Raw genomic sequence first — 15014 nt, 5'->3', positions numbered from 1 at the left:
ACCATCTCCCTCACCCCACGCCTTGTCTGTCACCTGAACTGCAGTCATCTTCACGTCTCCCTGCTTCCTGTCCTCCATAGTCAATCCTCAGGACACCAGATAGATCCTCTCTAAAATCAAACCCGAACAGGTCACATCTCTGTCCACAATGCCCAGTAGCTTCCTATTGTGCTTGGACTAAAGCTAGAACCTGAATCTCCCAAGAGCCCCCTGGCCTCCTGCCTCCTTTTACCTGATCTCTGCTGGAACGAAACCTCATCAGAGTTGAACCTTCCCTTGTTCCCTTCATGCTGCCCAACTTTTCTCTATAACACTTGATATTATGATCTACCAATTTGCCGCCTTCTAGTGTGATATAATACTTGCCTCTCCCACTGAAGATGTGTGCTCCATGATGTCAGACTTTTTTTTTCCCCTCCCGTGTTCACCATTGTGCCCTATGAACCTTGAGCAGTGGTTCACAACCTGTGGGACATGACCTTTCTGGAGGTCACATATCAGATATCCTGCATATCAGATATTTACAATACGATTCATAACTGTAGCAAAATTACATTATAAAGTAGCAATGAAAGAATTTTATGGTTGGGGGGGTCATTATAACATGAGGAACTGTGTTGAAAGGTAGTAGCATTAGGAAGGTTGAGAACCACTGGCCTAGAATATGTTTGGTAAGTAAATGAGAACTCAATAAATATTTTTTTTTTTGGAGATTGAAAGAGGTACAAGACAAAAGGAGGCAGCATCACTGGGAAAAACAGAAAATGCTGAGGTCCCAAATGAGGCAGAAGCCTAGTGATGGGGTGAGGGATTGGAAAAGCCAAAACATCAACAGAAAACAGAAACCCACTGCTTATCTGCCTGCGGTATCTGCCGTAACCACTAAGTTGTATCTTGCCCATCGTGATGGTATACTCTGTAGAGCCATTCTTGAGGACTTGTGGGTATGCTAGAGTAATAAATACTGCCACCAATGTCCCTGTGCCTCTCTCCAAACCAATAAACTTACATGGGATGTTCTACAGAAGGAAGGAAGCAATTACTGTCTTGGCCAGAAACTCCAGAATAATCAGTTCTCCTATAGAGAAAACCTAGACAAGGTCTTCTTGTGATGGAACTAGGCAATTGGGTGATGGGCAGGGTCTGCAGGCAACCACTGCCTGGGGACATTTCTAGTGCAGTCCTCCAACTCTAAAAGAAGGATAATGAGATTATACAAAGATATCCTGACCATTGAAGGGACTAAACATTGTCTGAGTGTTCACTCCCTTGACGCAGGACAAGCCCACCTCGGACAAGCCCACCTCGTACAGCCTCTAATTCACTTTTTCTTCCCACTGATGAGGAACTTTATCTCATCAAGAATTTGGCCTGACCCCTCCCACACACATATCTCTATTTAAAAACCTGCACTGATTTCAACACGAACTTCTAAATGTCCCCAGCAAATGGACCCGAAACCATGTTCATTGTGTGGTCGCTCTCCAGCCACACAGGACCTACTGACTCTGGAATGCAGTGATGCTCTGCTGCCCGTCTTAGGGGGGCACCACACACCTGCAGCCCTGCACCATGCCCTCAGCCTCCCATTTAATAATTCTTGACACTTTTTAAAGCCTTTCTGAACACCCCAACCTGCATCAGATCTTCCTGCCATGGCCTTTTCTGAAAGCACCATTTCCCCCCAAGCTTTCTATCATGCCAGTGCTTGTTTGAAGGTCTGCCTCCCAGGACTGAGGGGGCCTTCATCTGCCTCTTTTCTGTGACCTGCGCACACGCCAGTGTGAGGTATATAGTACTCGCCCTGTGTTTGCTCTCTTTCACTGCATCTCAATTGCTTTCTCAGGCCTTTCCAGTTAAGAGTCCATGACTTCTGCCTCAGAGCCAAGCTTTGGGAAAGCCTGGCCTTGTCTTCCTAAGGAAATACGCCGGACAGTGAAATGTCCATGACTTCTGCCTCAGAGCCAGGCTTGGGAAAGGCCTGCCCTTGTCTTCCTAAGGAAATATGCTGTGCGGTGAAGTTGATTTATCACTCAAGGGTCTTCTGAGCTTGAAAGAGTCCAGAGCTGAGCCTGGGGATGGGATAAGGTTTCAGATCTCTTTCCCATCCTTGTCTCTTAAGACTGTAGATGCATCTCGCTTTATCTGAGATGCTATGAATCTGCACACGAGACACGCCTGTATTTAAGTCTGGTACAAATAGAAAAGATTTTTACTCATTTGCAAAACTATCCAAGTTTCTGCTTCTTTCACAATAGTGGAAACTTCGGAATTGACTATAATTCAAAGCACTTATTGTTCTTTGACTGTCAAGGTGCCCTGTTCCTCTTTTCACAAATATCCTGCAGGATCCCAGCCCAGTTCAATACAAAGTCTTTTTTTTTCCTAGCCCCATTCCTATTCCTTTGCTAAATTTACGGCATTCAAACGAAAGAAAGGAGACCTGCTTTTGCCCCTACTGTTAACATGATATATGTCTGAGTTTTAATTGCCCTTTAATTATACCCTCAGCCAGGTCTGCACAGATATAATAGAAATATAGCAAAGCCTGAGAGGGCCTTGCTGAGGCAGTAAGAAGACAGCTTTGTAATATTTCCTGCAACCAGAAGGGAAGAACAAAATGAGTGGTGGTCTGGGGGATGTCAGAAGCTAGCTAAACAATTATGGAGAAAGCACTCAGCCTTTAAACTCTGCAGGCTGCAAGGCTGGTGCTCCCCTGGTGATTTGATGCCTGACTAAGGCTGGCTGGAAATGGAAGAACTTACATTGCCTGTCTGAGAACTGAGAACTAAGCAACAAGAGGAAAACATGCTATGGCAGTTCCTAAATATTTACTACCACGAGTTGACTATTCTGTGAGGAGCCAGGTCTGACCGTGAAGTCTCCTGACTGTCTCCTGCTTTCTCCTTTGATCTCTATCTCCACCCTCCATGCCAAGAGACCTTTCCCTCCTGGGGCTGACAGAGAAGACATACTTGTGTGACAGCCCCAGCCAGTGCAGAGAGATGAACTACTCAGTATACAGACCCACACACACAGGCTTCCTCCCAGACTCCTTCCCTATAATATAGTAACTAAAAACATCTGCCCATAAAGACCAAATGAGTCAGTACAAACTACTCTATAGACAAAACACCCTTTCCCAAGTACCCTCTGTCCTGTAGTTTTGTCTTGACCCCATCTGCGAGGCTTCAGAGTCCAGTATCCATGGACTACCCAGCCAGGCATCACTAGAAAACCAAACTTCTTGTCAGCATGCATAGCTCCTGCTTTCATTCATTCCTTATGCTCCCAGCTCACTTGGGAAGTGTTAACCTGAAGGTCAGGGGTGATGAAAAACACTACAGACGATGAACAAGTGTATTGATAGAACTTCAAACTTCCCACTGGTCACGTGGTCTGCCTTTTCATGTCTTGGGCAGAGTTTGATTTTGGACAGAGTGTTTAACTTTGGAACAATATTCTCCAAGAACAATTTAGTGACTAGGTTCAGATTAAAACAGGTATCTGGGGACTGGAAAGATGACCCAACAGTTAAGAATGTCTCCTGTTCTTGCAAAGGACACAGTTCTGTTCCCAGCATCCACGAAGATGCTCACAACCCTCTGTAACTCCTGTGTAAGGGCGTCCAATGCTCTCTTCTGGCTCCCTATAGCACCAGCCACACATGTGGTACTCGTATATACATTCAGGCTAAACATTCATATACATAAAAAATAAATAAATAATTTTTTTTACAAAAAAACCCAAACAAACAAATACCAGGTATCTGGCAATTCCAGTGATTCTCTCTCATCCTCCAGAAATGCTACAGAAAGGCAGCTGCCCTGAGATATATACTGCCTGTGGATTGGAACTGCACACTTTTTATAGGATAATGTATACATCTATACAGTTAACAAGCAATGGGGAAATTAAGGAACAGGTCAGAATTTCACTATCAAAACCATACTCTTGTCCTCCTCTCCTGGTACCTTCTCATTTTTGTTCCCTGGTTTTGAACTTCACTAAGCTGAAACTATTGGATGTTAAGGTTCTCGCCTCATCTCCCCCAAAGGAAAGAGAACCTCAGTAGTCTGAATGGAAACCAACCTCTCTGGCCACGGGTGGGAACAGAGAAGACGTAGGTTAGAATGGTAAGAAGTGAGTGAACCTTATAAATGGCAGGCAAACTGCAGCTGGGGGCCGCCTTTAAGCAAGTGATCATACAAACAGAAGGCTAGAACCAGTGACCTCCAAGGTCCCTTCCAACTCCAGTCCTATTTGCCTCATGAATTTTTTATAGTCATCCTCTGTCCTATCACACTGTCCCTGTGCATCATCACCAAGCCCTTCTAGCCACTTCCAGGACTGAGAGGAAAAATCTTTTTTTTTTTTAAGTCTGTGTTTGACCATTGCCAAAATTGTAATTCTGTCCTTGAAACAATGACCTGAAAATAAGAGGCCGCCGGGCTAAAAACTTTTGAGCAAATAAATGCTCAATGCTGCCTTGAGGTAATAGATTCTAAACTTCTCTGATATAGGCATAATTATGATCTGAGGTTCAAGGAGTGAAGAGTGTGATAAGCCAACGCTGTAAGCAAGTCTCCCCAACCTACCCTGCATCCCCTGATGAGCGGCTAATCTTAAAAGGACAACAGAGCAAGCACAGAGCTTGAATCCGGGCCTCCCTTCAACTCCCATCGGCTGTGTGAGATGAACTAGTTATTAATTCCCTGGACCGATTTCCTCCCTTAAAAAATGTGTTATTGGGCTGGTGAGATGCCTCAGTGGTTAAGAGCACTGATTGTTCTTCCAAAGGTCCTGAGTTCAAATCCCAACAACCACATGGTGGCCCACAACCATCCATAATGAGATCTGATGCCCTCTTCTGGTGTGTCTGAAGATAACTACAGGGTACTTACATATAATAAATCTTGAAAAAAAATGTGTTATTGCTGGGCGGTAATGGCACATGCCTGTAATCCCAGCACTTGGGAGGCAGAGGCAGGTGGATTTCTGAGTTCAAGGCCAGCCTGGTCTACAGAGTGAGTTCCAGGACAGCCAGGGCTACACAGAGAAACCCTGTCTCGGAAAAACAAAAAACAAAACAAAAAAAATGTGTTATTATGGTGTGTGTGTGTGTGCACATGCGCGCACATACAGAGACAGTTGTGGAGGTCAAAAGACAACTTTGTGTCCATCACAAGGCTTGAACAGCAGTGCCTTTACCCACTGAGCCACCTCACCAGCCCTTTCTTTGCTTTTTAAAATGAGATAATATGAGTGACCTTGCAGAATTGACAATTAAATGCCATATAAAGTAGCCTTGATCACTCATTCAGTCAACCAAGACTATCGAAGAATCTACTACCAGCCAGCCACAAAGTACCTAAAAGATAGACTAAATAAAAGCTATTGTTCTTTTTATTTATCAAAAACCAACTATTTTCCAAAATTGTGACAGACTGACATTAGTTCAGAGCTTTCACTCGCACCTAGCTTGCCTAAAAAAGTCACATTTATTTTGTCAAGCGTGATTGCAGGTGGGAGTCAGCCCTCCCCTCACTCCCACCCCCACCCCCGTTATGCCTTTAGTCCCAAGCAAACAATCCAACAGGTGTGACGGTTCCACCGGACACCTTCAGATCACTTAGACGAAGCAATGACCAGAGCAAGAGGTGGTATCCCAGCTCTCCACGGGACAAGTCACTGGGGAAAACTTGATATGCCTGTGCAGCAAGGCCCAGCCTGAATGCCTGGGAGTTTTTGGGTGCTTTCAATTCCTTGAGTGGACTCTATGTCTTCAGAGAACTCAAGATTAACAGGGCTAGCTCATCCAGTCACTACCACTGGGCCACTGATAAAGGGAGGCCTGCCATCAAAAGGGTCCCTCTCCTTTCAACTGCGCTTTACTCAACGCCAGAATTTGATAACACAAATTTGTATAAACGCCTGGCCTCATCTCAAGGTTGGTGGGCTCTTCTCTGTACCAAGTTTACTGTTCCTTTTGATAGCTAGTCCCCAAGCCTCTGGGAGTACTGGGCATTCAGTACATAATTAGCAAACAGTTTGTGCTTGTAAGAGTTTCCCATAACATTCTAGAAATCAGGGCTCTTTGGAAAAGCGTATGAAGTCTGATCCTGGAATAGGAGATGGCTACCTTGGGCCGTAGTCACAGAGAAGTTAAAAAGAGAACTCTAGACTAAAATTCTGAGTGATCTGTGACGCTATGGGGAGCCTAAGAGAACAGCTTACAAGTGCCTCGATATTTTTTCTTCCCTGAAGGCTCCTCTCACTCAGAAGCTATCTGAATCACCTCCCTTGGAAACCGAACTATATACATCCATTGCAGACAGGGGTTTTGTGTGGCTGCCTCCTGGCATGAAGGTGACAGCCATATCCTCTCCCCACTGAAGTTCTTAGTAAAAGAGACCATCACTATATAATCCCATCCCACCCTGCCGGATGCATCTAAAACAATGGCTTCTTTCCATATCCCTTCAGTGAGTTAAGGGTGTTATTAACTCTAGCACCTCTAATTGCTCACTGAAAACAGTGGTTTGGATATTAATAGACTATAAATCAAGGCCCTACCTAAGGCTTGTTGTCACGGAAACTGTACTCAAGCCTCGTAGCTATTTCTTTCCCCTTTGGGAAGTCTGGGTAAGTTGGTGGGACTTGGGGATTGTGTTAGAGCTCTTGTTTCTTCCATTTTCTCCTATTTCTCCAGGGCCAAGTTGCTGGAACTGGCCCGAAGGGCAAGAGTAGAGTGGTCAGTGGCTTGGAGAATAGGAACTAAAACTAAACGGGATGGGTGGGGGGGTGCTAGAAATATAGTTTTGGGACACTTGATCTTTCCCTTCTCAGTCTACACTGGGCCACTCTGCACGTCCTGCCTGCCATCCTGAGGCCCGGCCCCCTCTGCTGCCCTGAACTGTCCTCCCAGCCTTGGCGCTGGGCAGCCCTGGAGCGTGCTAGCCAAGTTCCAGAAGAGGATCCGACACGCCCGGGGGTTGAGAAGGAGGCACAGGCGCGGTCAGTCCCTAGACCAACGACAGGCAGCTCCCCCACACACACACTTTGCTCCCAAGCGAGGGTCCTGGGGGAGTCGGCCAAGAGCACACACACACCAAGCCCACTCCCCGTGCCCCAGAGCGACACTCTACTAGCTGGCTTCCCAAAGCTAGCGCCCTGCTCGCCCAGCGCCTGCGAAACCCACGCGGCTTCCCGCGTCCCGGGGTGACGACTGCCGCAGCCGCCAGGGCCTCCCGGGCTCCGCACCCCTCCCGCCCCATGCTAGGCACCCGGGGCCAGGCCCCCACTGGGCCGTAGCGTCATCCGCCTCCTGGGCCCCGCGATCGCCAGCGCTAGCTCCGGGGCACCCACCTCCCTCCCGCCTCGCGGCCCTCGGGGACTCACCTGCGCTGGGGCTGAAGCTGCGGCCACCCCGAGCCCGGGGGCGGCGGCGCAGGGGGAGGAGGGCAGCACGGGGCTCCTGGCACAGTGGCCGCCGGGCGCCTGGTGCAGCGGAGCCGCGGACCCGCCCAGAGATATAAATAACATTATCTGAGGAGGGACATTCCCGCCGGGGGACATCGCTGCTGCCGGGACCAGATAGTCCCGCGGCGGGGGCGGGAGCGGGGAGGCGGGGCCGCAGCCTCCCGCAGCGCCAGGCCCGCCTTCCCCACCCACTCCTGCACCTGCCAATCAGACTGCGCGCCCGGGGGCACCTGCCTTGCCGCTAGCGCCGCCGCCGCCGGGACCTGGGGCGCCAGGGTCCTCTCTCACCTCCCCTGATCCCGCACACCCTGAGCCCCCTTGCCTCGGGAAGAGGACTCGACTATGCCGCTCCGGCCTAATTCGTGTGCCCGGAGCCGCAAGCCTGGCGGCCAAAAGGAGTCCTCCCAGCCTTTCCCGCCTTGCCTCCCCGCAGACTGCGATCTGGTTTTGAAAATACATCGAAAGACCCTTTTAGGCCGTAGGGTGGGTAAGGAGGGCGCCCCGGCTGTTGCGCCCCTCCTGAGATAGGCTGGAAAGGGACAGATTGTTCCCGCGGGCGGGTTACGTTAGAAAAGCGTGCTCCCGGGCCGGCTACAACCGGCTGGTAGTAGGAGCAGACGCTGGGAGCACAGGGGGTGGGCATTGGGCCGAGGCCCCCGCCCCCAGCCTGCGGGCAGGAGGCCGCGGCTCCAGCTTTCAAGCTGAGTACAGTCCCGGAGAACCCGGCTGTGCTGGTTGGTGGCGCGCAGCCTACAGTTGCATATTGCAGGGGCCGTAATCAACAGGCAAGCGAGCACACCAGCCCACCTGCACCTTCCTGTGAGCCCGGGTCTCCGGGCAAGATCCTGCTTTTCTCTCTGCACTCTTTGGCGGGGTGGAGTACAGCAGGCCAGAGGAGACGCTAGAACCAAGGGTGTCAAGGCATCTGCGACTAGAAAGGGTGACAGGGACGAACACGGGCGACTTGCAGGGCAGGCTATTTCCTTGACTTTTTAACAATGCAAGGTCATTGCTCAGAAAGGTTTGTTGCGTGCCTTGCTGAACCTTTCCTTGTTTTATTTTTATTGGGGGTGGGGGCGGTCCTCCACACGCTGTGCCTGGGATGGTCTCTCACAGACCTTCAGCCCGGGTAATCACAGGTGTAATGGAGACTGGCGTGGCGATTAAAAAGAGCATAAATGCAGAAGGGAGTTTTAACTTTGATGCTCCCTGGAATTCTTAACAGGAAACAGCTTTTCTCTTGACGTGTTTGCTTGAGTGTATAATTAAGCTGTTTTCTAGGATTCATGAGCAAAGGGTGTTCAATTGCCAGATGTTCAAGCTTAGTCTTGTGTCTTAAAGGTACGCAAAAGATATTTCACTGCCTGCTGCCGTCACACTTCTTTTGAGAGTAGGTATTTGGACGGTAAGAAATGCTAATTGGGACAAAAAGCCACAGGTATTAAAAGGCCATAGAACTCTCCCCTCTCCTTTTGCCAGAGTTCTTATTACATACCAATTTCCCAGATGACATCAGTATTACAAGGAAAAAGGCACACCGGCCCTGGTTATCCCAGAGGTTAGCAGTGACTCCCCCCCCCCCCCCCCCCCCCGAGGCCATCTAGCAATTCTTTGTAGGGAGCAGGAGCTGTAGGTCTTCAGCAAAGCACACATTTAGCACTCCAAAGGCCCTGGGACTCGCCAGCATCCTCCACCACCCCATCCCACCCCCACCAAGCCATTTGCTTTGCTTGTTGTTGAGTTTTAAAAATCATCATTTTAAGAAACAATTCCTGGCAAAAACAAAAAAAACAGGCCAACTTCAAAAGCTGAGACTTACATATCACAAGTTGAAATCCTTGATCTATTTTTGAAAGAAGAAGGGGGGTGGAATTATGTATTTATATGTTTTAAACCGTGTGTGAATAAACTTATTAAATAAATTCATGAATCCCAGAATTGCAGCTTTGCAGCTACATAATTATATATTACAGGAAACAGATAATTCTTAGCTATAGGCTTGAAGCTCTGAACTGAATGGCTGCACACATTTTCCTTTGGAGCATTCAAATTTATAATTTTCAACCACAAGAAAATAATTAATATGACGACAACGACAAACACTCCAAAGCAACAGACAGATTACCCCAAGATTTTACAAACCAGCTCTTCTGCTGTGGCTATCTCCACTTTAGCTGAACGATAAATAATTCAATACAACCTCATTTGCCGCAGATCCTGTTATCCTGACAACATCCCCAAATGCTTCCCAGCTAATAGAGTTACAGTGAAATGATAAATCAGAGCCCAGGGAGAGAGGAAGTTTAGAAGTGCAGAGAGAACGGGCATTCATTGCACAACATGCACAGGAATGAGAAATTGGGGGGAACAGTGTGGGGGGAGGGAGAGGAAAACTGATAGAAAGGTTCACTCTCAAGGTCATTATTGAGAAGGAGCGTCTACAGCGACCTTCTTAGAAGATTATACAGTATCTCTGAGAATTCTCTATCGGAGATAAAGATAGACCTTCATCTTTATTGGTTAAAGGACTGTCCCTGACCATCTTGACAACTTGTTCTTCCAAGCTCCTTGTAAGTTTCCCTAGTTAATCTGCAGCTTTGGAAGAGTTCTGGGACTGTGAGAGGAAGCATGCACTTAAGACTATAGTAGATGCTCTGGGCCAAGGTTTGGGAGGAAGCCTTCAGAGACTGAGTGCCCAGCTCTCCCTGGGATCAATAGGTGAGACCAAGGAGTGTAAGTAAGTAAGGACACTAGAGGCTCTCTCTACAGGGGAATGATTGTCATTCTCCTTCTCCTTCTCTCTCTCTCTCTCTCTCTCTCTCTCTCTCTCTCTCTCTCTCTCTCACACACACACACACACACACACACACAGAGTTCATTGAGAATCCCTTACATGTCTGTATCATATTCAGCCCTCCCCAGCTCTCCTCAGATCCACCCCCTTCCCTTAACCGCCCCCCAATTTTATACCTTCCCCCAACCCTTTAAGACTAATTTCTGCTGCCCAAATACGCTATTTTTATTGAACCACAAAGCCAAAGCTATTTAAGTCAACCACTTTGAATTAAACATGAACATATATATTAGAAAGATACTCAAAAGCAAATACAAAGCTAAACCTGATCAATTCAGCTCCTTAGTGGCAACAATAAGGGGATCAAGAACTCATGATACTAACATGTACCATGCTCTTTAACTGAACTACGTTTCAGGAAACTAAACTGAATTTTCCTTCCCATGTCTGGGATTACCTAAGGGTGCCATTTCCCTCTCAACGTGCAAAGACAAGAAAGAAGCAGTAAGGCTGATTCCTCAAGTACACCACTGAGAATCAAGAGGGGGCTGAGGCCTGCGGACCAAGCCTTTGCCCTCAGATGCCTCAGACTCCTAACTGCTCCCCCATTCTCCCATTTTGTTCTCCTTCAATTCTTTTTCCACATAGCAGCCAAATTCTACTCTAAGAAGGAAAACTGATTATGCCATCAGGTTACATTAAATCACCCGTGGCTTCTCATTACTTTCAGGATACGGTGCTAAGCACATAGCATGGTACCTGGCACATGAGACAAAATTAGTAAAGATACTATGAGTGAATAAATGAACAAATCAGGAATTAAAAGAAGTTGCAGTCTTGGAGACCAACCAGAGAAGTCAATAAAAGTTTCCCCCCTCTGGCTTACAAATACATTATATGTAATGTTTTACAGGAGGTTCACACTTTAAATATGTTTGAATAAGCTAGTCTGAATGAATTCACATTCTTTGAGATGTAATTGACAGTACTGTGGCTGAATTTTACCAGCTCCTGCACTACAGCTGCTGCACATGACGCCTAACTCACTGTCTGTCAGGGAGAGCAGGGGCTAGTTAATTAAGGAGACCTTGCTCGAAGTCCCACCTCCCGGCTCACCCATGGGTCCTTCTTCCTGTGTCTCATGGATAACAAGGTAAAGCAAACACTGATGGTTCCGGTGGATCGGACTCTTACTGCTCTGCTCTCTCAGCACCATCTTCAGTCATAGCCCTCAGATAGAGACCCCATTCCAGACACCAAGCTTCACTAAGCCTAGATCTTGAGCACACAAGATCAAGGCCACAGGAATGTAGACCAAATGAATTAACGCTTTGACACTAACTCTGTCTTAAGTCTTCCAGAGAAGATATGCTATAGGTGGGTAATCAAGAGTACCTGAGACCAAAATCCATGTTTTCATCCTTTATTAATATTTATCAGACAGGAACTCAGGCCACAGGGAAAATTTATAATTTAAAGCTTGACTCTGAGGTGGCTGGATAGACGGCTCAGCAGGTGAGAGCGCTTGCTACTCTTAAAGGGGACCCAGGCCTGCTTGCTGTACCAGCACGGTGGTTCGTTTTGATTCTGGGGACCCAATGCCTTCTGACCTCTGAGGGCAGCAGGCACGCACACGGTCACTCATGGAGGCAAAGCATCTGTATGCATAAAAGAAATAAGTTTAACAAAATTGAAATTGAGTTTATTATAAGGATTGACAGACAAGCTACCATTCTAACAGTTCAACTAATTAAACAATTTTCTATGTATGTGACCATTGTTGCCAACATGAACGGTCTTGGTAATTGTTTTGTTTGCAAGTGAGCAGTTACCAAAATCACAGTATCTTTTTTTCATAATATTAACCAAGACCTTTGGGAAAATTTCAATAAAGTTTGGAAAGAATCGGCAATAAAAAGCTCCATTACCTCTGCAAATTAATTTCACTCTCTATTCTGTGGATTATTTCCACAGCTGCTCAGCTTCTGTTTGCATAGTTCTTCAATGTTTTGAAGTCTATAAGAAACTATAATTCAGCTTAAACATGATGTATTTTATAGAATACATACAGGATATAATTGGTTTTTGCTAGAACACCTACATTTTTCCCCATTTTCATTGGCAAGTTCTGTTTTTAAAAAGTTATCATTTTCTTTCTGTCAAACGTTTTCATTGTATTTCATGAAGTAAATTGCAATGGTTATCTTCATTGCTGGGTTATGAATCTCAGAATTTAAGTGATTTCCCAAAGACAACACAAACTCCAAATCTCATACGTATTAGAGTTGTTTCTTCAGGAGGTGGTAACACATTTTGGTTTTTTGTTTGGTTTTTTGTTTGGTTTGGTTTGGTTTGGTTTGATTTTGAGACAGTGTCTCACTCTGTATTCAGACTGTGAGATTGGTCTGGAACTCACAGCAGTCCCCCTGCTCCCAATGTGCTAAGATTATAGATGTTGAGTCATATGTGGCTTTGAGTCTTAAATTAATAGGATTTATAGTCTCCTAGTTGAACTCATTCAAGAATTTAGCCCTGGTGGCTGGAGAGATGGCTCAGCAGTTAAGGCCACTGACTGTTCTTTGAGAGGTCCTGAGTTCAAGTCTCAGCAATCACGTGGTGGTTCACAACCATCTGAAATGGAATCTGATGCCCTTTTCTGGTGTGCCTGAAGAAAGCAGCAATGTACTCACATGCATAAAAATAAATAAATAAATAAATAAATAAATAAATAAATAAATAAATAAATCTTGGGTTTTTGTTATTGTTGTTGGGGTTTTTTGCATTTGGTTTTTTCAAGACAGGGTTTCTCTGTATAATCCTGGAACTCACTCTGTAGACCAGGCTGGCCTCAAACTCAGAAATCTGCCTGCCTCTGCCTCTCAGAGAGCTGGGATTACAGGCGTGCGCCACCACTGCCCAGCTAAATAAATAAATCTTAAAAAAAAAAAAAGAATTTAGCCCCAAATGATGCTGAGCACATGCACAGTGGCAACTTTGTGCTGCTCACCCTCATCCCACCGTCATCACAATTCCCAACTATGTCTCATCCAGCGTCCAGCACTGCACCTGTAGACACACCAACTGAAGGCTGTGGACCCTTCCCTTGGAGTGGGTTTCCAGCTATAAACAAGCATATTTATGCCAGCACTGACCCAATCACTGCCTGTCTTCTTGACTGCACTTCACCTGCACCAAGTGCTGCCAGAAGTAGATGTTTGCCTCTTAGGACTCCAGGCGCTTGATAGATCTCCTGCTAGCATCCCGAAGGCTATAATCTTTATTCCATAAATAAAAACAAACCATCACAGGAAAATGACCTTGGGGAGGAGTTAGCTTTTAAGTATGACCTTTTGGTATAGGGATAAGAAAGAAGAGTGCATTGCAACTTATTTAATAGCATCTTATAGTCAGAATCTATAGAAAGACCCACCATTGGAGACTCAGAACACTGCTGCCCCTTAGACTCTCAATGCCTCAATTTCTCAACCATAAAATAATGACATTGAACTACCTAGACTCAGAGGACTCTCCCAGCTTGATCGAGCTTTCAGTATTGTACACATATACTAAGAATTTATAAATCAGAGTGGCGGTGGGTCACACCTTTAATCCTAGCATTCAGGAGGTAGCAAATTTGAGGCCAGTCTGGTCTACACAGTGAGTTCCAGGAGAGCCAGGGATACACAGAGAAATCCTGTCTCAAACAAGCAAAAGAATTTATGAAATGTTTATCATAAAGATGTTGATAATAGTAAAAAACCATATATTCAATGTCAATATTCTTCAAAAATAGAAAGTTTTAAAAATTGAGATTAAATTTTTTTTTAAATGAGGGCTGGAGAGATGGTTCAGCAGTTAAGAGCATTGGCTGTTCTTCCAGAGGACCCAGGTTCAATTCTCAGCATCCACGTGGTGACTGACAACTGTCTGTAACTCTCGTTCTGGGGGCATCTTCACATAGGCTTACATGCAGGCAAAATACCAATACACATGAAATAAAAAGAAATACATTATTTTTTTAATTGGTCAAAGTGATGTTAACACAATATGTGAGAGCCTGTAATCTTGGAGTGGATACTTACACTGGGCCCAACATTCTAACCAGTGGAGAGTTGAGTCACAGCTTTGGCTGGTTGCAGGAAGTCTTGTAAGAAATGAATCAGTTAAGCCAAGCAGGTGCCTGACTGATTGGCCCTCCTGTAGCCGTAAGCTTTTTTCCATGTCTTGGGTCCATTTCCCTGAACCTGCTGGTGAATAGCATGGGCCAAGATTCTCAGAGACTTCTCAGGTCCTTGCAGCTGCCTGATTTGTGGATCAATTTTGTTTTGTTTTGCAATGATGAACTCTACCAAATGTAATTGGTCTACAGAAGTTCCCTTTCAAAACCAATTATGGCACATGTGCACACATAAAGAAATGTTCATTTAAGCAAGGGTGTAGATTTATAATTAATAGAAAAGGAAAATGTTATGATGTGTTGTTAACTTTTTAAGAGGGGGCTCCAAGTGGGAGCTGGAGAGACGCCCTATTGGTTAAGGGTGCTTGCTGCTCAGTCATGAGGCTCAGCGTTTGGATTCAGCACCCATGTGCCACAACTCACGTGCCTGTAACATCAGTCCTGAGGGATTCAACACCCTCTTCTGGCCTCCTTGCACATGTGTGCATGCATTTGCATATGCATACACACACATACACAAACAAGCACTTGTGAATGTAAATAATATCTTTGGGGGGGTTG

The 15014-nt window shown here is 45.9% G+C and overlaps 1 protein-coding gene across 1 annotated transcript in view; it reads right to left on the bottom strand.

Moving 5' to 3' along the window:
* The window catches only part of Sptb (spectrin beta, erythrocytic), a 131710-nt gene extending 124141 nt beyond the window's left edge, over positions 1-7569 (bottom strand). The window contains exon 1 of the mRNA XM_052185623.1: positions 7402-7569. The gene's annotated coding sequence lies outside the window, so the exon portion shown is untranslated. The remainder of the gene's footprint in view (positions 1-7401) is intronic.
* Positions 7570-15014: the final 7445 nt, after the last annotated feature.

This window comes from Apodemus sylvaticus, chromosome 6 (assembly GCF_947179515.1).
Source record: "Apodemus sylvaticus chromosome 6, mApoSyl1.1, whole genome shotgun sequence".
Lineage (NCBI taxonomy): Eukaryota > Metazoa > Chordata > Mammalia > Rodentia > Muridae > Apodemus > Apodemus sylvaticus.
Note: the sequence above shows the minus strand (reverse complement) of the source record. Positions and strands in the feature narration are given on the sequence as shown.